Source organism: Hyla sarda, chromosome 4 (assembly GCF_029499605.1).
Source record: "Hyla sarda isolate aHylSar1 chromosome 4, aHylSar1.hap1, whole genome shotgun sequence".
Lineage (NCBI taxonomy): Eukaryota > Metazoa > Chordata > Amphibia > Anura > Hylidae > Hyla > Hyla sarda.
In genome coordinates, this window is record NC_079192.1 from 171,233,213 (window position 1) to 171,256,678 (window position 23,466).

Consider the following 23,466-nt stretch of genomic DNA (forward strand, 5'->3'; position numbering starts at 1 on the left):
CTTATACCTCTCCCTATATAGCCAAGCATTCTGCTAGCGTTTCCTGCTGCTCTATTACATTGTCTTCCTCCCTTTAAGTCTTCTGAAATAATTACTCCTAAATTTCTTTCGTCAGATAGGACTGTGTCAAATATTCTATATTCTGCCCAAGGGTTTTTACTCCCCAGGTGCATTATCTTGCACTTATCCACATTAAATTTCAGTTTCCAGAGTTCTGACTAGTTTTCCTAAATCCTTTTCCATTTGGCGTATCTCTCCAGGAACATCAACCCTGTTACATATCTTTGTGTCATCAGCAAAAAGACACACCTTACCATCGAGACCTTCTGCAATATCACTAATGAAGATATTAAACAAAATTGGTCCCAGTACAGATCCCTGAGATACCCCACTGGTAACAAGACCTTGCTCTAAATATTCTCCATTGACTACAACCCTCTGTTGTCTGTCACTCAGCCATTGCCTAATCCACTCAACAATATAGGAGTCCAAGCTCAATGACTGTAGTTTATTGATAAGTCTTCTATGTGGAACAGTGTCAAAAGCCTTACTAAAATCTAGATATGCGATGTCTACTGCCCCTCCGCCATCTATTATTTTAGTCACCCAGTCAAAAAAATCAATAAGATTTGTTTGACATGATCTCCCTGAAGTAAACCCATGTTTTTTTTCATCTTGCAATCCATGGGATTTTAGATGTTCCATAATCCTATCCTTTAGTAGGCTTTCCATTAATTTTAATTAAAACACTATTGATGTCAGACTTACTGGCCTATAGTTGCTTGATTCCTCCCTACTACCTTTCTTGTGAATGTGCACGACATTTGCTAATTTCCAATCTTCCGGGACAACTCCTGTTATCAGTGATTGGTTAAATAAATCTGTTCACGGTTTTGCTAGCTCACCACTAAGCTCTTTCTATAATTTTGGGTGTATCCCATCAGGCCCCTGTGACTTATTTGCCTTCACTTTAGACAGCAAACCTAGAACTTCTTCCTCTGTAAAGATACATCCATCAAATGATTCATTAGTCTTCCTCCCTAATGGAGGTCCTTTTCCTTCTTTTTCTTCTGTAAAAACTGAACAGAAGTATTCATTAAGGCAGTCGGCTAGCCCATTATTCTCTTCTACATACCTTCCTTCCTTTGTTTTTAATTTAGTTATTCCTTGTTTTAATTTCCTTTTTTCATTTATATATCTGAAGAATGTCTTATCCCCTTTTTTCACAGACTGAGCTAGTTTTTCTTCTGCCTGTGCTTTAGAAGTGTTACGCCGAGCGCTCCGGGTCCCCGCTCCTCCCCGGAGCGCTCGCAACATCCTCGCAATTGCAGCGCCCCGGTCAGACCTGCTGACCGGGTGCGCTGCGATACCTCTCCCAGCCGGGATGCGATTCGCGATGCGGGAGGCGCCCGCTCGCGATGCGCACCCCGGCTCCCGTACCTGACTCGCTCTCCGTCGGTCTTGTCCCGGCGCGCGCGGCCCCGCTCCTTAGGGCGCGCGCGCGCCGGGTCTCTGCGATTTAAAGGGCCACTGCGCCACTGATTGGCGCAGTTGGCTTAATTAGTGTGTTCACCTGTGCACTCCCTATTTATACTTCACTTCCCCTGCACTCCCTCGCCGGATCTTGTTGCCATTGTGCCAGTGAAAGCGTTTCCTTGTGTGTTCCTAGCCTGTGTTCCAGACCTCCTGCCGTTGCCCCTGACTACGATCCTTGCTGCCTGCCCCGACCTTCTGCTACGTCCGACCTTGCTCTTGTCTGCTCCCTTGTACCGCGCCTATCTTCAGCAGTCAGAGAGGTTGAGCCGTTGCTGGTGGATACGACCTGGTTGCTACCGCCGCTGCAAGACCATCCCGCTTTGCGGCGGGCTCTGGTGAATACCAGTAGCAACTTAGAACCGGTCCACCAGCACGGTCCACGCCAATCCCTCTCTGGCACAGAGGATCCACCTCCTGCCAGCCGAATCGTGACAGTAGATCCGGCCATGGATCCCGCTGAAGTTCCACTGCCAGTTGTCGCCGACCTCACCACGGTGGTCGCCCAGCAGTCGCAACAGATAGCGCAACAAGGCCACCAGCTGTCTCAACTGACCGTGATGCTACAGCAGCTACTACCACAGCTTTAGCAATCATCTCCTCCGCCAGCTCCTGCACCTCCTCCGCAGCGAGTGGCCGCTTCCGGCCTACGACTATCCTTGCCGGATAAATTTGATGGGGACTCTAAGTTTTGCCGTGGCTTTCTTTCGCAGTGTTCCCTGCACTTGGAGATGATGTCGGACCAGTTTCCTACTGAAAGGTCTAAGGTGGCTTTCGTAGTCAGCCTTCTGTCTGGGAAAGCTCTGTCATGGGCCACACCGCTCTGGGACCGCAATGACCCCGTCACTGCCTCTGTACACTCCTTCTTCACGGAGATTCGAAGTGTCTTTGAGGAACCTGCCCGAGCCTCTTCTGCTGAGACTGCCCTGCTGAACCTGGTCCAGGGTAATTCTTCTGTTGGCGAGTACGCCATCCAATTCCGTACTCTTGCCTCCGAATTATCCTGGAATAATGAGGCCCTCTGCGCGACCTTTAAAAAAGGCCTATCCAGCAACATTAAAGATGTTCTGGCCGCACGAGAAATTCCTGCTAACCTGCATGAACTTATTCATCTGGCCACCCGCATTGACATGCGTTTTTCCGAAAGGCGTCAGGAGCTCCGCCAGGATATGGACTTTGTTCGCACGAGGCGTTTTTTCTCCCCGGCTCCTCTCTCCTCTGGTCCTCTGCAATCCGTTCCTGTGCCTCCCGCCGTGGAGGCTATGCAAGTTGACCGGTCTCGCTTGACACCTCAAGAGAGGACACGACGCCGCATGGAGAATCTGTGCCTGTACTGTGCCGGTACCGAACACTTCCTGAAGGATTGTCCTATCCGTCCTCCCCGCCTGGAAAGACGTACGCTGACTCCGCACAAAGGTGAGACAGTTCTTGATGTCAACTCTGCTTCTCCACGCCTTACTGTGCCTGTGCGGATATCTTCCTCTACCTTCTCCTTCTCTACTATGGCCTTCTTGGATTCCGGATCTGCAGGAAATTTTATTTTGGCCTCTCTCATCAACAGGTTCAACATCCTGGTGACCAGTCTCGCCAGACCCCTCTACATCAATTGTGTTAACAATGAAAGATTGGACTGTACCGTGCGTTACCGCACGGAACCTCTCCTAATGTGCATCGGACCTCATCACGAAAAAATTTAGTTTTTGGTCCTCTCCAATTGCACTTCCGAAATTCTTCTTGGATTACCGTGGCTTCAACGCCATTCCCCAACCCTTGATTGGTCCACAGGAGAGATCAAGAGCTGGGGTACTTCTTGTTTCAAGGACTGTCTTAAACCGGTTCCCAGTACTCCCTGCCGTGACCCTGTGGTTCCCCCTGTAACCGGTCTTCCTAAGGCTTATATGGACTATGCTGACGTGTTTTGCAAAAAGCATGCTGAGACTTTGCCTCCTCACAGGCCTTATGACTGTCCTATTGACCTCCTCCCGGGTACTACTCCACCCCGGGGCAGAATTTATCCTCTGTCCGCTCCAGAGACTCTTGCTATGTCTGAATACATCCAGGAAAATTTAAAAAAGGGGTTTATCCGCAAATCCTCCTCTCCTGCCGGAGCTGGATTTTTTTTTGTGTCCAAAAAAGATGGCTCCCTACGTCCTTGCATTGATTACCACGGACTTAATAAAATCACGGTAAAGAACCGCTACCCCCTACCTCTTATCTCAGAACTCTTTGATCGCCTTCAAGGTGCCCACATCTTTACCAAACTGGACTTAAGAGGTGCTTATAATCTCATCCGCATCAGGGAGGGGGACGAATGGAAGACTGCATTTAACACCAGAGATGGACACTTTGAGTATCTGGTCATGCCCTTTGGCCTGTGCAACGCCCCTGCCGTCTTCCAAGACTTTGTTAATGAAATTTTTCGTGATCTCTTATATTCCTGTGTTGTTGTTTATCTGGACGATATTCTGATTTTTTCTGCCAACTTAGAAGAACACCGCCAGCATGTCCGCATGGTTCTTCAGAGACTTCGAGACAATCAACTTTATGCCAAAATGGAGAAATGTCTGTTTGAATGTCAATCTCTTCCTTTCCTAGGATACTTGGTCTCTGGCCAGGGATTACAAATGGACCCAGATAAACTCTCTGCCGTCTTAGATTGGCCACGCCCCTCCGGACTCCGTGCTATCCAACGTTTTTTGGGGTTCGCCAATTATTACAGACAATTTATTCCACACTTTTCCACTATTGTGGCTCCTATCGTGGCTTTAACCAAGAAAAATGCCAATCCCAAGTCCTGGTCTCCCCAAGCGGAAGACGCATTTAAAGGGCTCAAGTCTGCCTTTTCTTCTGCTCCCGTGTTCTCCAGACCTGACCCATCTAAACCCTTCCTATTGGAGGTAGATGCCTCCTCAGTGGGAGCTGGAGCGGTCCTTCTACAAAAAAATTCTTCCGGGCATGCTGTTACTTGTGGTTTTTTTTCTAGGACCTTCTCTCCGGCGGAGAGAAACTACTCCATCGGGGATCGAGAACTACTGGCCATTAAATTGGCGCTTGAGGAATGGAGGCATCTGCTGGAGGGATCAAAATTTCCAGTTATCATTTACACCGATCACAAGAATCTCTCCTATCTCCAGTCTGCCCAACGGCTGAACCCTCGCCAGGCCAGGTGGTCATTGTTCTTTGCCCGTTTTAACTTTGAAATTCATTTTCGCCCTGCCGACAAGAACATTAGGGCCGATGCCCTCTCTCGTTCCTCGGATGCCTCGGAAGTAGAGGTCTCTCCGCAACACATCATTCCTCCTGACTGTCTGATCTCCACTTCTCCAGCCTCCATCAGGCAAACTCCTCCAGGGAAGACCTTCGTTTCTCCACGCCAACGTCTCGGGATTCTCAAATGGGGACACTCCTCCCACCTCGCAGGCCATGCGGGCATCAAAAAGTCCTTGCAACTCATCTCTCGTTTCTATTGGTGGCCGACTCTGGAGACGGATGTTGTTGTTTTTGTGCGGGCCTGTACTGTCTGTGCCCGGGATAAGACTCCTCGCCAGAAGCCTGCTGGTCTCCTTCATCCTCTGCCTGTCCCCGAACAGCCTTGGTCACTGATTGGTATGGACTTTATTACAGACTTACCCCCATCCTGTGGCAACACTGTTGTTTGGGTGGTCGTTGATCGATTTTCCAAGATGGCACATTTTATTCCTCTTCCTGGTCTTCCTTCAGCGCCTCAGTTGGCAAAAAAAATTTTGTACACATTTTTCGTCTTCACGGTTTGCCCACGCAGATCGTCTCGGATAGAGGCGTCCAATTCGTGTCTAAATTCTGGAGGGCCCTCTGTAAACAGCTCAAGATTAAATTAAACTTCTCTTCTTCTTATCATCCCCAATCCAATGGGCAAGTAGAAAGAATTAACCAGGTCCTGGGTGACTATTTACGGCATTTTGTTTCCTCCCGCCAGGATGACTGGGCAGATCTTCTACCATGGGCCGAATTCTCATACAACTTCAGAGTCTCTGAATCTTCTGCTAAGTCCCCATTTTTCGTGGTGTACGGCCGTCACCCTCTTCCCCCCCTCCCTACTCCCTTGCCCTCTGGTTTGCCCGCTGTGGATGAAGTGACTCGTGATCTTTCCACCATATGGAAAGAGACCCAAAATTCTCTTTTACAGGCTTCATCCCGCATGAAAAGGTTTGCCGATAAGAAAAGAAGAACTCCCCCCATTTTTGCTCCCGGAGACAAGGTATGGCTCTCCGCTAAATATGTCCGCTTTCGTGTCCCCAGTTACAAACTGGGACCACGCTATCTTGGTCCTTTCAAAGTCTTGTGCCAGATTAATCCTGTCTCTTACAAACTCCTTCTTCCTCCTTCTCTCCGTATTCCCAATGCCTTCCATGTCTCTCTCCTTAAACCACTCATCATCAACCGTTTCTCTCCCAAACTTGTTTCTCCCACTCCTGTTTCCGGTTCTTCTGACGTCTTCTCCGTGAAGGAGATACTGGCCTCCAAGACGGTCAGAGGAAAAAAAAATTTCTTGGTGGATTGGGAAGGCTGTGGTCCAGAAGAGAGATCCTGGGAACCTGAGGACAACATCCTAGACAAAAGTCTGGTCCTCAGGTTCTCAGGCTCCAAGAAGAGGGGGAGACCCAAGGGGGGGGTACTGTTACGCCGAGCGCTCCGGGTCCCCGCTCCTCCCCGGAGCGCTCGCAACATCCTCGCAATTGCAGCGCCCCGGTCAGACCTGCTGACCGGGTGTGCTGCGATACCTCTCCCAGCCGGGATGCGATTCGCGATGCGGGAGGCGCCCGCTCGCGATGCGCACCCCGGCTCCCGTACCTGACTCGCTCTCCGTCGGTCTTGTCCCGGCGCGCGCGGCCCCGCTCCTTAGGGCGCGCGCGCGCCGGGTCTCTGTGATTTAAAGGGCCACTGCGCCACTGATTGGCGCAGTTGGCTTAATTAGTGTGTTCACCTGTGCACTCCCTATTTATACCTCACTTCCCCTGCACTCCCTCGCCGGATCTTGTTGCCATTGTGCCAGTGAAAGCGTTTCCTTGTGTGTTCCTAGCCTGTGTTCCAGACCTCCTGCCATTGCCCCTGACTACGATCCTTGCTGCCTGCCCCGACCTTCTGCTACGTCCGACCTTGCTCTTGTCTACTCCCTTGTACCGCGCCTATCTTCAGCAGTCAGAGAGGTTGAGCCGTTGCTGGTGGATACGACCTGGTTGCTACCGCCGCTGCAAGACCATCCCGCTTTGCGGCGGGCTCTGGTGAATACCAGTAGCAACTTAGAACCGGTCCACCAGCACGGTCCACGCCAATCCCTCTCTGGCACAGAGGATCCACCTCCTGCCAGCCGAATCGTGACAAGAAGTTCTTATAACTTGCTTGGCTTCTTTCTGCCTAGTCTTATAGATTTCCCTATCTTCATTGCTCTGGGTTGTTTTATAATGACTAAATGCTAGCTTTTTTTTAAATGATTTTGGCCACTTCTTGTATGTTGAGTCCATTGTATGTTGACACCATAACTATATGGAAGCCTGGTAATTGGTTCTGAAGCTACCAAAATGTCATCCAAAAATAGGAAAAAGTGAGGATTAAAGAAAAATAAGAAGATAACTAATACAGATAAAGCAAATCCTTACATATAAAAGTAAGAAAGAGCTGCTAGAAGCTGTAAATCACTGTCTATGTAGGACAGGAGCTTCTTTAGGGTCCTGTACAGTACACGCAATGTCCTAAAAAAGTAAAATGAAGCTGCCCTTACCTGGTGTCCAAAGGAGCAGCTAACCCTGGCACAGGTAAAGAGTAGTACAGAACATGTAGTACCACCCTGTACTGAAGGGAGGTGCTACCAGACAACCAGTCAGTGCATACGCTTCAGTAATACAAGGGTTTTACCAGTAAAATGCCCATTCTGATTGGTCAGATCTTCCAGCCATTGACATGTTTTGCAGATCTGGACTGTCCGTAGCATTGCATGTTGAGTCTGGTTTCAAGTTACAATGGTCTAGAAAAGACCATTGTATGTTGAAATTATTGTCTGTTGAGGCCATTGTAAGTTGAGGGATCACTGTACTGACAGTATTACCCCCATGTCCACCCTCCACCCCCATATACTATATGTTTTTACTCCAGTATCTTTCCCTCACATGTTTCACCTGCATCTATTTGTTCAGCATTTTACAGCCATGTGTTTTGAAGATTAAGTTATAGTGATGATGACTTTACCAAAATAAATCCACAGTGAACAAGTAAGAAGCCTACATGATCAATTCAGTACACAGAAATAGACGGACAGTAATACAACTAATTACCCCCCAAAAAATGCTAGCATAAAAAAATAAAGGCTCAGATAGGCAGCTTATAGATCTACTAGATGAGAGGACAGAGAATAAGATATCCTGTGGCTGACAGCAGAGGCAAGAGACCAGAAGTTCTATGGCTGATAACAGAAACAAGAGAACGGCAATCCAATGGCTGATAGCAGAGGCAGGAGAATGGCAATCCCTTGACTGATAGCAGAGGTAGGAGAACAGCAATCCTATGGTTGATAGCAGAGATAGGAGAATGGCAATTCTATGGTTGATAGCAGATGCAGGAGAATGCCAATCCTATGGCTGATAACAAAGGCAGGAGAATGGCAATACCATGACTGATTGCAGAGGAAAGAGAACGACAATCCTATGGCTGATAGCAGAGATAGGAGAACTGCAATCCTATGGTTAATAATAGAGGCAGGCTTTCTTTGTGTACACTGCAGTGGCTTGTGATAATCGCCTTTCCCAACTTCCTGCAGTGCCCTTGGTGCCCCTAAGCTAGGTTTCCACGCAGGCTATTTCTAGCATTTTTCAACCTGATAAAAAAAAGCCACAAAAACTGCCAGTTTACTGTAAACCCTTGCTGAGCTTAGCACTCTGTGTGGGCTGAGCAAGAAAAGAGTTATCTAGCGCTGCTGAGCAATATTACTTTACAGGCTTAGTAGTGGAAGCCGTCTCTTAGAGTTAGCCCCAAAACAACTAGCCCTAACACTCAATTATTACCAATAGGACCAGAGCACCACAAATGACACTCCTGGGCCTAGGCGGTAACAGGTTGGCATTATTCAGGATGAGGAGAAACAAAATCAAGTGTCCATAAATTGCAGGATCTGTTCACATTTTACATTTTTTTAGCATGCTTTTTTCTTATATGAACGAATAGACATGCTAAAACTGCAAGATGGGAAAAGAGCCTGACTTACCACCCTTGTTCCTGTCTGTCATCTTGATTTAAAGTCCTGCCTCTAGTGATTTAATCCATCACTAAAAGCAAGGCTACCAAGGAAAGGGCCGTAGCTGGAACAGAGATAGGTAAGTGGACATCTGATCACCGTATACAGCCATTTACATAGATGGCTGTATAATGTATATTCCCCGAGGAGTTAACTAGCATTGCTCAGCAGTGCTAGTTGACTCCTTCCATGCTGCGCCCATGCAGGGCACTCAGCCCGAAGGTGCTGACATTGTATTTGCAGCTAAACTGAGCCAAAAAAAAGTCAATGCTAAACTAACATGCCCTTTTATTGACGTTTTGTTCACTTCCATAGATTTCTATGGAAGAGAAATGTAATAATTTCTTGGCAAAAAATGCTATAGTCTCAGCATGCTGCGATTTTGGGAAATTGCCAATGAGACTAAATACATCCAAATGCAAGGGAAAATAAAGCCAAACCAAAATATGCAATATGGGTTAGGCTCGCTGCCAACAATAGGTTGCATCGTTTTTGCCACGAAAATCCAAATGGTAATTTGCTAAAAATCCAAATAGTAATCAGGCTCAGTCTTTCTCTAGTAAGGCTAGTAATATGCAATGAACAGCATAATGAATGGATGGGAGACCCATAGTAGCCATGTAGGAGTTGTTCATATTAACCAATCCTACCTGAGCTACAAAAATAAAATCCAATTATGTGCTGCTTTTAGACAAATAAGTATTATCTTTCTCCTAGCAAGTCTATGTGTTATGACAAGACATGTAGCTTAGTGGGATTATTGTAGGAATCATTACTTTTCATCTGCTAACACTGGAAAAACAGGGAACAAAGACCGGCAGGTGGGGGGGGGGGGGCATACAGAGCAGAATACTATAATATTATCAAAGTCAAATATGTGTACAAAGTGTTCCATAGCTAGGTATTGTGAATAAAAAGCTCCATATCCTGATAGTACGTGAAAAAGCTCTCCCTGTAGAGATCTGAAGTGTGAAAGACATTGTCACTGCATGTGATGATCTAGTAGAAATGAAGAATGCTGTGACTCAAAAATACTTCTCTTACCTAAAGCTTCAGAAGATCCTCTGGAAATTTTGTATGGGTTAACCCCAAGAGGTTAAGAGATGAAGATGTTGAATGCATTTAATCGTTTTTTTCATACAATAATAAAGCGTCAGCAGAGATTGCTTGAAATAATTGGGATTTATTGAAGGAGTTACTATGAGGTGTGTGGTTATTCTGTCTCATTCCCTAGAGGGATGATAAACTGTTTTCTGACAGATAACCGTCTCACTCCATTACTTCCAGACTGTAAACAGGTCAGTTTGCTAATTGTGGGTGTGACTAAGGAAGAGCCGCCATTGAATGCTATCTCCACAGCAGCGGGTACAAGGGGATGGGCCGTGTGAACTAATCAATTGGGAATAAGTGCTGCTAATAAAGCCAGAGGGATGCTAATGAAGTGTTAATGAAAAGACCATGCAGATTTCATGAGGAACCCTCCATTATATGTGATGAATGCAGAGGCTGTAAGTATAAGTAAAAGCTGTATCACTAGGCACAATCTATCGTACCTCTGGCCTTATCACAGTATACTATGCCATTTGGCACACTCCACATAGCCATATCAGCTCTCCTGCTGTAACAAGTTATGGTCCATCTGTAAGGTTCAATTCTGTGTCTTAAAGGTGTTTAGCATAAGCAGCTAATATCTTATAATGTAATTGAGTTCTTATCTAATCTCCAAGCAGACAGCTCTGATCCTTGTTAGTGACAGATCACAAATGACTGTCTGGCATCTCTTAGCAGAGCTTAGAAACAGCCACGCTTGAACGGTAGGGGTGGCGGAAGTGTGTGTTATGTAACGTGTCCTATGATGGCTTAGGTGTAAATATGCTAAACACGGAATAAGGTAGGTAAGCTGTATTGAAAAGAAGACAAATCTTGTATTAAGCTGTGGTTGAAAATGTTTAAGGGGTTACTCCGTAATAACATTTTAGATGAACCAAAAGTTATTAATTAGACTTATTTAAAAAAAAATGGTCCTGTGTCTAGATATGGCTGTTACATTCTTATTATAGCGCCCCATGGAGTTATTTTAATTTACTCTTAGAATGACCACCTAATGTGCTGGGGAGAAGAAGCCACTTCTAACATGCAGATTTTTATTGGCTAGTCTACACAATAGCAGGAATCACCATACTGGGTAACCACCAGCACTGGATACGTTAGGTGGACATTTTTGAGGAAGAATATGAAAACCTGGAGGCACCATGACAAGGATGTAACAGCAATAAATAGGATACCCCGCACTCACCAATGTTGCAAAATGAAGATTTATTAAGTCATAGCGTGGTACAAGGATGCATTTCGGTGTAGGAGCCTCCCTCAGCTGTCTGCATAGGTAGACAGTGCTGGGTATCATCTTTATTACTTGTTACTTTACCCTACCTCGTGCACCACCGCATATTCCATGGAAGTGCCGACATACCCCCTACAAGGATGTAACAGCAACATCTAGACACAGAAACAATTTTTTAAATCATTCCAATTTAAAAAGTCTTCAAATGTATGATCTACCAGAATTATATATATATATATATATATATATATATATATATACAAACACACATGAGACAACCTCTTTAACCACCTTGCCAGGAGATTTAGGGTTTATGCCTAAACAAGGATTGTTTGTGCCAAGGGTGTTGCTAGGGTGAGGGGGGCTAATGGGGCTGTATCCCCTGATCTGGTGCCTATAGCCCCAGGTCTCAGGCTGTTTTTTAAAGAATTGCACAGCTGATTTAATGCAGTGGTGGCTTCTGGGGAGTTACGTGCCATGCGTGGGCACGCCAAATGCTGCCAGACTGGCCATCTCAAGATAAAGGTATGCAAAGGAGATGTGTGTATGAAAGATAGATAGATATGAGATAGATAGATATGAGATAGATAGATAGATAGATAGATAGATAATACTTGAAGAAAGCTGCACTCCAAGAAAAAGGTGCCCGGGTGCCTGCTGCTGTTTATCCGGGTCTGGGATCCAAGGCAATATTCACAGAAAAAGCGGAGGCACTCCAAATAGTGAAAAAAAGTGTTCTTTATTCACTCCAAGGTGAAGCTACGTTTCGGCAACCTCACTTTGCCATTCTCAAGCTTGAGAATGGAAATGTGAGGTTACCGAAACGTAGCTTCACTTGGAGTGAATAAAGAAAACGTTTTTTTTTTTCACTATTTGGAGTGCCTCCGCTTTTTCTGTGAATAGATAAATAGATAGATAGATATGTAAAGCCCTGCTGTGTGTGGTTTGTCAGTATAGGATGTCCTCCTAAACTCAGGTGACAGACTGATAACATTAGAGTTATTCCCAAAATAGGATAGGAGATATCTAGGTGATCGCTGGGGTCCGACTGATGGGACACCCACCGATCACCAGAATAGAGGATTAATGTCCCCATAAATGAAGAGAGTGGACCAGCGCTTCATGATTTATCTATGGGGAGGAACTGCTCTATGTTGGTTGTGTATGTGCAGTTGTGTACAGTTGTGGGAGGATATTAAAGAAGAAGGCTGGGTGTGGTTAGGGGCATGTATGAGGGTGTGGTTAGGGGTGTGGCTGGTATTGGCTCTAGCTTCGGGTCTTTTGGAGACCTAGCAACGTCCCTGGATTGTGCATTGGCTGGACAATTTTGCATCAGATTAGAAAGATTAGACGTTTGCCATGTAACATTTAAAATTCCTTTTCTTTTTCGACATCAGCTTCAGACTGCTGCTTTTTAGAAACAGGGCAGCTGACAAAGAGGCAGTCTTTTGCTTAACATGCTGGATTCAAATCTTATAATGCAACGCTTGGGAAAAGTTTTCCCCAGTTGACCATGTTAGTTCTCTACTTGCGATTCATAGTGATTAAATAGGAATTTAGATTCCATATCAAAGCATTTTATTTTTTTTATCTGAACATTTATTGCAAGTAATAAATGAAAAAAAAAAACAAAAAACACAGGAGGTATGCCTGCCAAACCAGAACAACTGTGGGTATTGTATAAACTCCTGTCACCTCATTCTGATAACAGGAGTCAGAACAAGAAGGGTCATCCAAAGATTAATGGCAACTCCGAATTCAATCAGGGCATCCTTGAACTATTTCCACTCTGCTATCCATGACATTCCAAAATGGCTCACCATGAAGGCCAGCACAGAATCGTCACCTAGGCTCTGCTGTTGCCTCCTATACCTCCAGCAGGTAAGAATAGTAAGTACTATTTTAGAAAATGATGAAAACGTACAAAACCAGGACAGTGCACAAAAATATATAATATATATATCGCTCTAAGAAAGAAACATATTACCATATTAAAACCATATTAAAAAATTACATATTACTTACAAAGCTCCCTATGTTCAACTGCAGTTCTGCACGATACCCTCCCTTTGATAATGTGCCAATTGTGATAACTATTAAAAGACAACTATTTTATTACTGTATGGCTGACCACACCAAGCAGCATTGGATGTAAAATCCTCATGACACGGGGGTAAAGTAATATATATGTTCCATGTCTGAACGTTGAATAAATTGCTGCAGCAGGATTTCAAGGTGTATGCTCCGATTCTCCTTTCTCCAGTTTGACGTTATGTTAATAAATCAGAGTTGTTGCCAAAAGTTTTAAGACAGCCACACGTTTTGGTTTTCACAAAGTTTGCTGTTTTAGAGTTTTTTAATCTTTTAGGGTGCATTCACATGACGTTTTTTCAATACGGTTCCCGTATACAGTTTTAGAAAAAAAAGCGTATGGAACCATATGAAAAAATGTATGCATTCACTTTTAATTGTAAACCGTACGGTTTTAAAAGCATCCAGTTGTGTCTGTTTTGGACTCTTTACGGTTTTGTCACTTTTTTCCCTGATCAAAAACCGTAGTCTACCACGATTTTCGTTTGGTTGAAAGACCGTATACAAACCGTATACAGTTTTTTTTAACATTGTGGTCAATGGAAACCGTACACAACCGTATGCGCATACGGTTCCGTCTAGTTATCGCAAACCGTTTTTCTATCTGCACATGCGCAGTGCATACCAAAATTTCCACCCATCTTCTAGAATGTTCTGTGAATTCAAATATAGAAAACAGACATGGTCGCACATCCACAACATGCACAATGATTTAAAGGGGTACTCCGGTGAAAACCTTTTTTCTTTTAAATCAACTGGTGGCAGAAAGTTAAACATATTTGTAAATTACTTCTATTAAAAAATCTTAATCCTTCCAGTACTTATTAGCTGCTGAATGCTACAGAGGAAATTCCTTTCTTTTTGGAACACTGATGACATCACAAGCACAGTGCTCTCTGCTGACATCTCTGTCCATTTTAGCAACCATGCATAGCAGATGTATGCTAAGGGCAGCATGGTGGCTCAGTGGTTAGCACTACTGCCTTGCAGTGCTGGGGACCTGGGTTAAAATCCCACTAAGGACAACAATAAATAAAGTGTTATTATTATTATAATAACGTCAGCAGAGAGAACTGTGCTCGTGATGTCATCAGAGAGCATTCCAAAAAGAAAATAATTTCCTCTGTAGTATTCAGCAGCTAATAAGTACAGGAAGGATTAAGATTTTTTAATTGAAGTAATTTACAAATATGTTTAACTTTCTGCCACCAGTTGATTTAAAAGAAAAAAGGTTTTCACCGGAGTACCCCTTTAAGGCTTCTCAGCAACATTTATTAAACTAACAGGTCGTTAGCGTACTTTATGATCATGAAGTACAAGCCCACTTGCCACGTCACGGCCACCTGTAAGTAGCGGGTCCCTAACATCCCTAGCATAAAATGGCACAGCACTGAGCGGCGACCACCACCGCCGCAACACCAGTGCCCACAGGGGGAACGACCCACTGGCAGAGCAGCCCCAATGCCACTCACTCAAACCAGTCCCAGGGCTGCGCCTCCCCATAGACACGGTGCCGTGGTGCAGAGACAGCTCCGATCATCCTAAAGGATAGGAGCGGAGTGGCAGGGGTGCCACCTCCTCCTATCCCCTGCGATTGGCCGATCAAACTGATCGGCGAATCGCAGGGCCAGGGTGGGGGTCAAAGTTGAGATACCCGCTCTGCCCGTTCTGGAGGTCCGGGCAGAGCGGGGTAAAGATGGCGGCGGTGGTTACCGTCGGGGGGCGGCGGCAGACAGCGGGAGACCGGCGGCAGACAGCGGGGAACAGCTGGGGACGGCGGCGGGGAGGACCAGCGGCAGCAGAATGCAGCATTGAAAATCTGGTAAGTGATCTTCACTGCTGCATTGTAGTTTGACAACTACAACTCCCAGCATGCCCAGATAGCCAAAGGCTGTCTGAGCATGCTGGGAGTTGTAGTTTTGCAACATCTGGAGGGCTACAGTTTGGAGACACTGTATAGTGGTCTCCAAACTGTGCACTTCCAGATGTTGCAAAACTACAATTCCCAGAATGCCATGACTGTCTAGGCATGCTGAGCGTTGTAGTTTGGCAACATCTGAAGGGCCAGATGTTGCAAAACTACAACTCCCAGCATGCCCTTTGGCTCTCTGGAGGCACACTGGTTGGGAAACACTGTCTCCCAGCATGTAGTTTTGCAACAGCTGGAGGTACACTGGTGCGGAAACACTGCGGTTGTCTGTTCCCTAATTTAGTGTTTCCCAACCAGTGTGCCTTCAGCTGTTGCATAACTACAACTCCCAGCATGCACGGTCTATCAGTGCATGCTGGAGGTTTGCCCCCCCTCATGTGAATGTACAGGGTAAATTCACATGGGCGGGCTTACAGTGAGTTTCCGCCGCAGCTCAAACTCCCAGCGGGAAACTCGCTGTGAACCCCCGCCCGTGTGAATGTACCCTAAAAACATTACACTGCACTACACTAACACAAAATAAAGGGTAAAACACTACACTACATATACACCCCCCTACACTGCCCCCCCCCCCGACATAAACAGTTAAAACGTCTCATACGGCAGTGTTTCCAAAACTGAGCCTCCAGCTGTTGCAAAATAACTCCCAGTATTGCCGGAAAGCCATTGACTGTTCAGGCATGCTGGAAGTTTTGAAACAGCTGGAGGCACCCTGTTTGGGGAACACTGCCGTGTCCGTCCCATTGCAAATCCCTAATTTAGGCCTCAAATGCACATGGCGCTCTCTCACTTCGGAGCTCTGTCGTATTTCAAGACAACAGTTTAGGGCCACATATGGGGTATTTCCGTACCCCAACTTTACCTTTTCATACGGGGTAAAAGGAGAAAAAGCCCCCCAAAATTTGTTAGGCAATTTCTCCTAACACATTTTGGGGGGCTTTTTCTCCTTTTACCCTGTATGAAAAGGTAAAGTTGGGGTCTAAACCAGCATGTTAGTGTAAAAAAAATTAACATTTTTACACTAACATGCTGATGTTGCCTCATACTTTTCATTTTTACAAGAGGTAAATGGAAAAAACGATCCCAAAATTTGTAACGTAATTTCTCCTGAGTACAGAAATACCCCATATATGGGTGTAAAGTTCTCTGCAGGCACAACATGGCTCAGAAAGGAGAGCGCACTATGTACATTTGAGGTCTAAATTGGTGATTTGCACAGGGGTGGCTGCTGGTTACAGCGGTTCTGACATAAACGCAAAAAAAAATCACCCACATGTGACCCCATTTTGGAAACTTCACCCCTCACGGAACGTAAAAAGGGATATAGTGAGGCTTAACACCCCACAGGTGCTTGACAAATTTTAGTTAAAGTTGGACGTGAAAATGAAAAACCTGTTTTTTTTTTCCACTAAATTGCTTGTGTTACCCAAAAATTTTTATTTTCACAAGGGGTAATAGGAGAAGGAAAAAAAATTCAAAATACCCCATATGTGGATGTAAAGTGCTCTCCGGGCGCACTACAGGGCTCAGAAGAGAAGGAACGCCATTGGGCTTTTTGTGAGAGAATTTGGCTGGAACTGAATGCCATGTGTGCCAGAACAGTGGAGCCCCCAGACATACGAACCCATTTTGGAAACTACACCCCTCATGAAATGTAATAAGGGGGACAATGAGCATTTACACCCCACAGGTGTCTGATAGATTTTTGGAAAAGTGGTCCATGAAAATGAAAAATGTAATTTTTTATTTGCACAGCCCACTGCTCAAAAAATCTGTCAAACGCCAGTGGGGTGTAAATTCTAACTGCACACCTTATTAAATTCTGTGAGGGGTGTAGTTTCCAAAATGGGGTCACATGGGTTCTGGTAGCACGGGGGCTTTGTAAATGCACAAGGCCCCCGACTTCTATTCCAACCAAATTCTCTTTCCAAAAGCCCAATGGCGCTCCTTCTCTTCTGAGCATTGTAGTGCGCCCGCAGAGCACTTTACATCCACATCTGGGATATTTCCATACTCAGAAGAAATTGTTTAACAAATTTTAGGGGGCTTTTTCTCCTATTACCTCTTGTAAAAATGAAAAATTTGGTATAACACCAGCATTTAAGTGAAAAAAATTTAATTTTTCATTCTCAAGTCCAACTTTAGCGAAAATTCGTCAATCACCTGTGGGGTGTTAAGGCTCACTATGCCCTTTGTTACATTCCTTGAGGGGTGTAGTTTCCAAAATATTTTGCCATTTTATTTTTTTTTTGCTGTTATGACATCATGGGTCTTCCTAAATGAGACATGCTCCCCAACAACCATTTCAGCAAAATTCGCTCTCTAAAATCCCATTGTCATTCCTTCCCATCTGAGCCCTCTAGTGCACCCACAGAGCACTTTACATGCACAAATGAGCTATTTTCTTACTCAAGAGAAATAGGGTTACAAATTTTGGGGGACATTTTTGCCAATTACACCTTGTGAAAATGAAAAATTTGGGGTTGCACCAGCATTTTTGTGAAAAAAAATAAAATTTTTCATTCTTACGTCCAACTTTAGCAAAAATTAGTCAATCACCTGTGGGCTGGTAAGGCTCACTATACCCCTTGTTACATTCCTTGAGGGGTGTAGTTTCCCAAATAGTTTGCCATGTGTTCATTTATTTTTTGCTGTCCTGGCACCATGGGAGCTTCCTAAATGAGACATGCCCCCCAAAAACCATTTCAGCAAAATTCGCTTTCCAAAATCCCATTGTCACTTCTTCCCTTCTGAGCCCTCTACTGCGCCCGCAGAACACTTTACATCCACATGCAAGGTATTTCCTTACTCAAGAGAAATAGGGTTACAAATTTTGGGGGACATTTTTACCTATTAACCCTTGTAAAATGAAAAAAATGGGTTTACAAGAACATGTTAGTGTAAAAAATATTGATTTTTAATTTTCTCCTCCACTGTGCTGCTATTCCTGTGAAACACCTAAAGGGTTAACATATTTTCTGAATGTCATTTTGAATACTTTAAGGGGTGCAGTTTTCATAATGGGGTCCATTATAGGGTATTTCTAACATAAAGACCCTGAAATTCACTTTGAAACTGAACTGGTCCCTGAAAAATTCTGATTTTGTAATTTTCATGAAAAATTGGAAAATTGCTGCTAAACTAAAAAGCCCTATAATGTCTTCAAAAAGTAAAAACATGTCAACTATATCGGGGTATACCACGCACCGGCCTATAACACGCACGTACCCAAATATCCTTGGTAAAATGAGGGTGCGTGTGTGCATGCGTATACCCCAATACACATCCAGGAAAGGCAGGGGGAGAGAGGCCGTCACTGCCCGCTTCTCTCCCCCTGCCTTTCCTGGGGTCTAGAGCCCTGCTGCCGCCGCTTCTCTCCCGCTGGCTATCTGCGCCGCTGCCCGTTCTCTCCCCCTGACTATCGGTGCCGGCACCCATTGCCAGCGCCGCTGCCCCATTGCCTCCCCCATCCCCGGTTGTATAATTACCTGTTGCCGGGGTCGGGTCCGGTGTGCATCCCATGCGTCGTTGCTATGACGAGTGACGTCATTGCATCTTGCAGCGCATAGCAACGACGCAGGGGACGCACACCGGAGGCCTGAAGCAGCGCGGACCCGACCCCGGCAACAGGTAATTATACAACCGGGGATGGGGGAGGCAACGGGGCAGCGGCGCCAGCAATGGGTGCCGCTGCCCCTTCTCTCCCCCTGTCTGTTGGCGCCGCTGCCCCATTGCCGGCGCTGCTTCTCTCCCCCTGACTATTGGCACCGTCAATGGGGCAGCGGCACCGATAGCCAGGGGGAGAGAACGGGCAGCGGCACCGATAGCCAGGGGGAGAGAACGGGCAGCGGCACCAATAGCCAGGGGGAGAGAAGGGCCGGCAGCAGGGGTCTAGACCCTAGGACAGGCAGGGGCAGAGAAGTGGGCAGCGACGGCAGGTCTCTGCACTTGCAAAGCCGCTGCAGTTCATTGATTTAAAGCGCCCGCTTTAAATCATTGAACTGCAGCGGCTTATCGGTGTATAACACGCAGGTAGACTTTAGGCTAAAAATTTTAGCCTAAAAAGTGCGTACATTTTTATTTATGTTTAAATATTTTCTTTTATGATTTTGTCACAAATCTCCCACATCTAATTTTTTACAAAAATTTATTTAAGCTTGATATTTTATCTTCAATAAAAAAATATGTGCTAAATTTATTCTTTATTTTTTCATTATTAGAGATTGAAAAATGCTGTCACCATCATTTAGTCAAGATTCCGATGAGTTTTTTTTATTTATTATTATTTATTTTATCTTATTTTTTTTTATTATAGACTCCTAGTCCTGAAATGGTGTTTGAAAGCCCACCAATATCTGTAAGTATTTTGAATGTTAATGTTTATAATGTTGTGTGTGATTAAATAAAAAATTTATTGATGTGGTTTTTCATTCATTTTTCTTCATTATGTTTAAATAGCCAACCATGCGTGTTAGCACGCCAGATGAGGTTGTGATAGTCCAGAAACAAGTCAGGTACATGATCTATCCTATATAGCTTTAGGTGTAAACCCTTCAATTTTTGATTTCTTCGATCACTGCTGCATCTAGTAAAATATTATTAAAGGTCATCTGTAGTCCTTTATAACTTATCCCGTATCCAAAGGTGGGGATAAGTTAGTATAGATTGTGGGGGTCGGAGCGCTGGGCCCTCCTGCAATCTCCTGTACGGGGATACGACACCATACAGGGAAGGGGGTGTCCGTCCCCACATGACGCGGCAGTGGCACGCCCCTTCCATGAATCCCATAGAGATACATGGAGGGGGCGTGCCTGCCATGGCTTTCTGCTGGGGATGACACAGTCCTTCTGGCAGACTGCTGTGGCCCCGTACAGGAGATTGCGGGGGCCCCAGCATTGGGGCCCCCCGCGATCTATAACTTATCCCCTATCCTTTGGATAAGGGATAAGTTATAACCAGTACAGAAGTTCTTTAACCTCTTAAGGACCCAGGACGTATGAGTACGTCCTGGGTCCTGGTCCTGCGATATAACCCGGGGTCACACGGTGACCCCGCATCATATCGCAGTGGGCCCGGCGTCATAGTGAAGCCGGGACCCGCCTCTAATAGCATGCGGCACTGATTGCGGTGCCGCGCGCTATTAACCCTTTAGCCGCGCGCTCAAAGCTGAGCCACGCGGCTAAAAGTGAAAGTAAAAAGTGCCGGTTAGCTCAGGGAGCTGTTCGGGATTGCCGCGGTATAATCGTGGCATCCCCAACAGCTGTAGCACAGGAGGAAGGTCTCTTACCTTCTCCTGCGCTGTCCGATCGCCGAATGAATGCTTCAAGTCTGAGATCCAGGCTTGAGCATTCAATCGCCGAAAACACTGATTGATCCATTCCTATGGAGATGAATCAATCAGTGTAAAAGATCAGTTAATGCAATGTTATAGCCCCCTATAGGAGCTATAATATTGTATAAGAAAAGTGTAAAAAAATCATTAACCCTTTCAATTATCCCTTCTCCTAATAAAAGTTTGAATCACCCGGCATTTCCAAGAATAAAAAAAACACAGTGTAAATAAAAATAAAAATAAACATATGTGGTATCGCCACGTGCGGAAATGTCCGAATTATAAAAAAATACCACTTTTAAACCGCACGTTCAATGGCGTACGCGCAAAAAAATTCCAAAGTCCAAAATAGCGCATTTTTGAATAAAAAGTGATCAAAAAGTCTGATCAGAACAAAAATAGTACCGCTAAAAACTTCAGATCACGGCGCAAAAAATGAGCCCTCATAGCACCCTGAATACAGAAAAATAAAAAAGTTATAGGAGTCAGAAGATGACAATTTTAAACGTATACATTTTCCTGCATGTATTCATGATTTTTTTCTGAAGTGATACAAAATCAAACCTATATAAGTAGGGTATCATTTTTACCGTATGGACCTACAGAATAAAGATATGGTATCATTTTTGCCGAAAAATGTACTGCGTAAAAACGGAAGCCCCCCAAAACTTACAAAATAGTGTTTTTCATCAATTTTGTCGCACATTGATTTTTTTTCCCGTTTCACCGTAGATTTTTGGGTAAAATGACTAATGTTATTACAAAGTAGAATTAGTGACGCAAAAAATAAGCCATCATATAGAATTTTAGGTGAAAATTTTAAAGAGTTATGAAGTTAAGGAGGAAAAATTGAAAATGAAAAAATGGAAAAAGCCCGGGTCCTTAAGGGGTTAAAAAAACTTTGTAATGGGATAGAAAAAACATTTTTGTAAGGATTTTATTATTGATTTGTCAGGCCTATTAGAAATCATATTGTTTACTAAGTTTTGGAAATACTGAAACTCAATAAAATTATTAAATTTTTTTAAATAAAAAGTTTGTAGTATTTTAGATTATAATTAATGTTTTTGTTTATTGAAAAAAAGATGCAGAGTCAAGATTTGGGAGAAAGCTCACAACCCAAGCAAACCTCCAAAAAGCGAACTGCTCCGGAAAAAAAACCCCGGAAAGTAGGCCAATGAATCAACCTTTAATTAAATTAATAGTGGGAGAAATATGTTATATGCAAGATAGTTCAAAATTTTCTTGGGTATAGGCTAATTTACTTTATACAAAATAGTTTGACATATCAACAATTGAATAGCCCCCTATTTTTTCGCACTATACCGTAGTCAACATTTTCCAAGGTTTTGACTAATTACATTTTACGAAGTATATATCATTGAAAAACTTTTCTCCTATCAGGTTGTTATTATTGCTGCAACGTCACAGCAGGAGGCACAACTACAACTCCCAGCATGCACAGAAAAGGGCATGCTGGGAGTTGTAGTTGTGCCTCCAGCTGTTGCAAACCTACAACTCCAAGCATGCCCTTCTGCTGCGAGTACATGCTGTGAGTTGGCTCACATGTTGCAAAACATTGGGTTATGGTTTGTTATACCTCAGTGTTTCCATACCAGTGTACCTCTGGCTGTTGCAAACTACAACTCTCAGCAATCCATGCAAACTCACTGACAAACCATGCATTTTGGGAGTTGTAGTTTTGCAACAGCTGGAGGTACACTGGTGCTGAAAATCTGAGGTAGTCAGTGTTTCCCAACCAGTGTGCCTCCAGCTGTTGCATAACTACAATCCCCAGTATTGGTGGACAGAAATTGTCTGTCGAGGCATGCTGGGAGTATTTCAGCAGCTGTAGGCACCCAATTTGTGGAACTCTGCCATTGACTATCTTGGTAGAGAAGGCCAACCTCACGCTTGCACCCAGGTCTGTCCCTATGTCCCATAAAAGAAAATGGAATTACATTTATCAAACTTTATTGCCTGGTTATGAAAACTATGGCGATAATCTAAAAGAAGTCATAGGTAAGAATCTGATTGTAGCATTTGAAGTGTTATCAATAGATTCAATTATCCTTCTTCATAATATATTATACTTTTTTTTTCCAATTAAAGGTAAACTAGTCCAAAAGTGGTGGCGCTCAGTGCGGAACAGTTATCTTTAAATATGTCAGCGATTCTAACCAACCTAGTGGTTCCGGAGCCAAGAAGAGTAAATACAAACATGCAGTACGTCTGACTTTTCTAGACAAGGTCCAAGAACTTAGACCGTAAGTTTGATTTAGCATTTATCATTTTGCACGGTGGTTAAGTATATTTGGGGAGATTTATCAAAATCTGTACAGACAAAAAGTTGCTGAGTTGCCCATAGCAACCAATAAGATTTCATCCAAAATAAATGTATATCTCTATCAAAATACTTAACCTTTACAGGTCCAGCTTTCTCTATAATGAGTGCTAAAATATTAGTAAAATCTTAGATTTTGTTTGTCTCCCACTAATGTTATAATATTGACCAAAACACTTGGTGATGACAATACAACTTTGAGATGAACAATTTGTCCAACTTAATATTGCATAAGGCATGAGTCAACATTGAGCAGGGGGAATAATCCTTTGACCATGGTATTTTTCATATTTTCAAAAAAAAAAAATTCTGATTCAATTGTGGAGGAAACTACTGAACAGACAGTTTCTGGTTGGTGTTTCTCCCCCTCAACATTGATCACCTCAAGTCTACATAGAAAAATGTACCAAAAGCACTTTTCTAGACATAGTCATAGTAGTCATTGCAGGAGGCCTTCCTCGAGGCTATACAAAGGATGGAGCACAGTTTCAATAATAAAATGCTACAACCAGATCTCGTACTACTTAGAATTGAGTGAATAGTATCTGGCCCAACACCTAGTCCTCTTAGGGACTTTGACCCAAATTTGGTTCCTAGTATGGAAAAAATGAGGGTGGAGCAATTAACCAAC

General features: G+C 44.2%; 1 protein-coding gene across 2 annotated transcripts in view; it reads left to right on the forward strand.

Moving 5' to 3' along the window:
• LINGO1 (leucine rich repeat and Ig domain containing 1) overlaps nt 1-22,870 on the forward strand; it is a 490,648-nt gene extending 467,778 nt beyond the window's left edge. Inside the window, exons 5-6 of one of the 2 annotated variants that reach the window (XR_008892542.1) lie at nt 19,475-19,516; nt 22,604-22,870. The gene's annotated coding sequence lies outside the window, so the exon portion shown is untranslated. The remainder of the gene's footprint in view (nt 1-19,474; nt 19,517-22,603) is intronic. The other variant, XR_008892543.1, reaches the window with a different exon arrangement.
• Nucleotides 22,871-23,466: the final 596 nt, after the last annotated feature.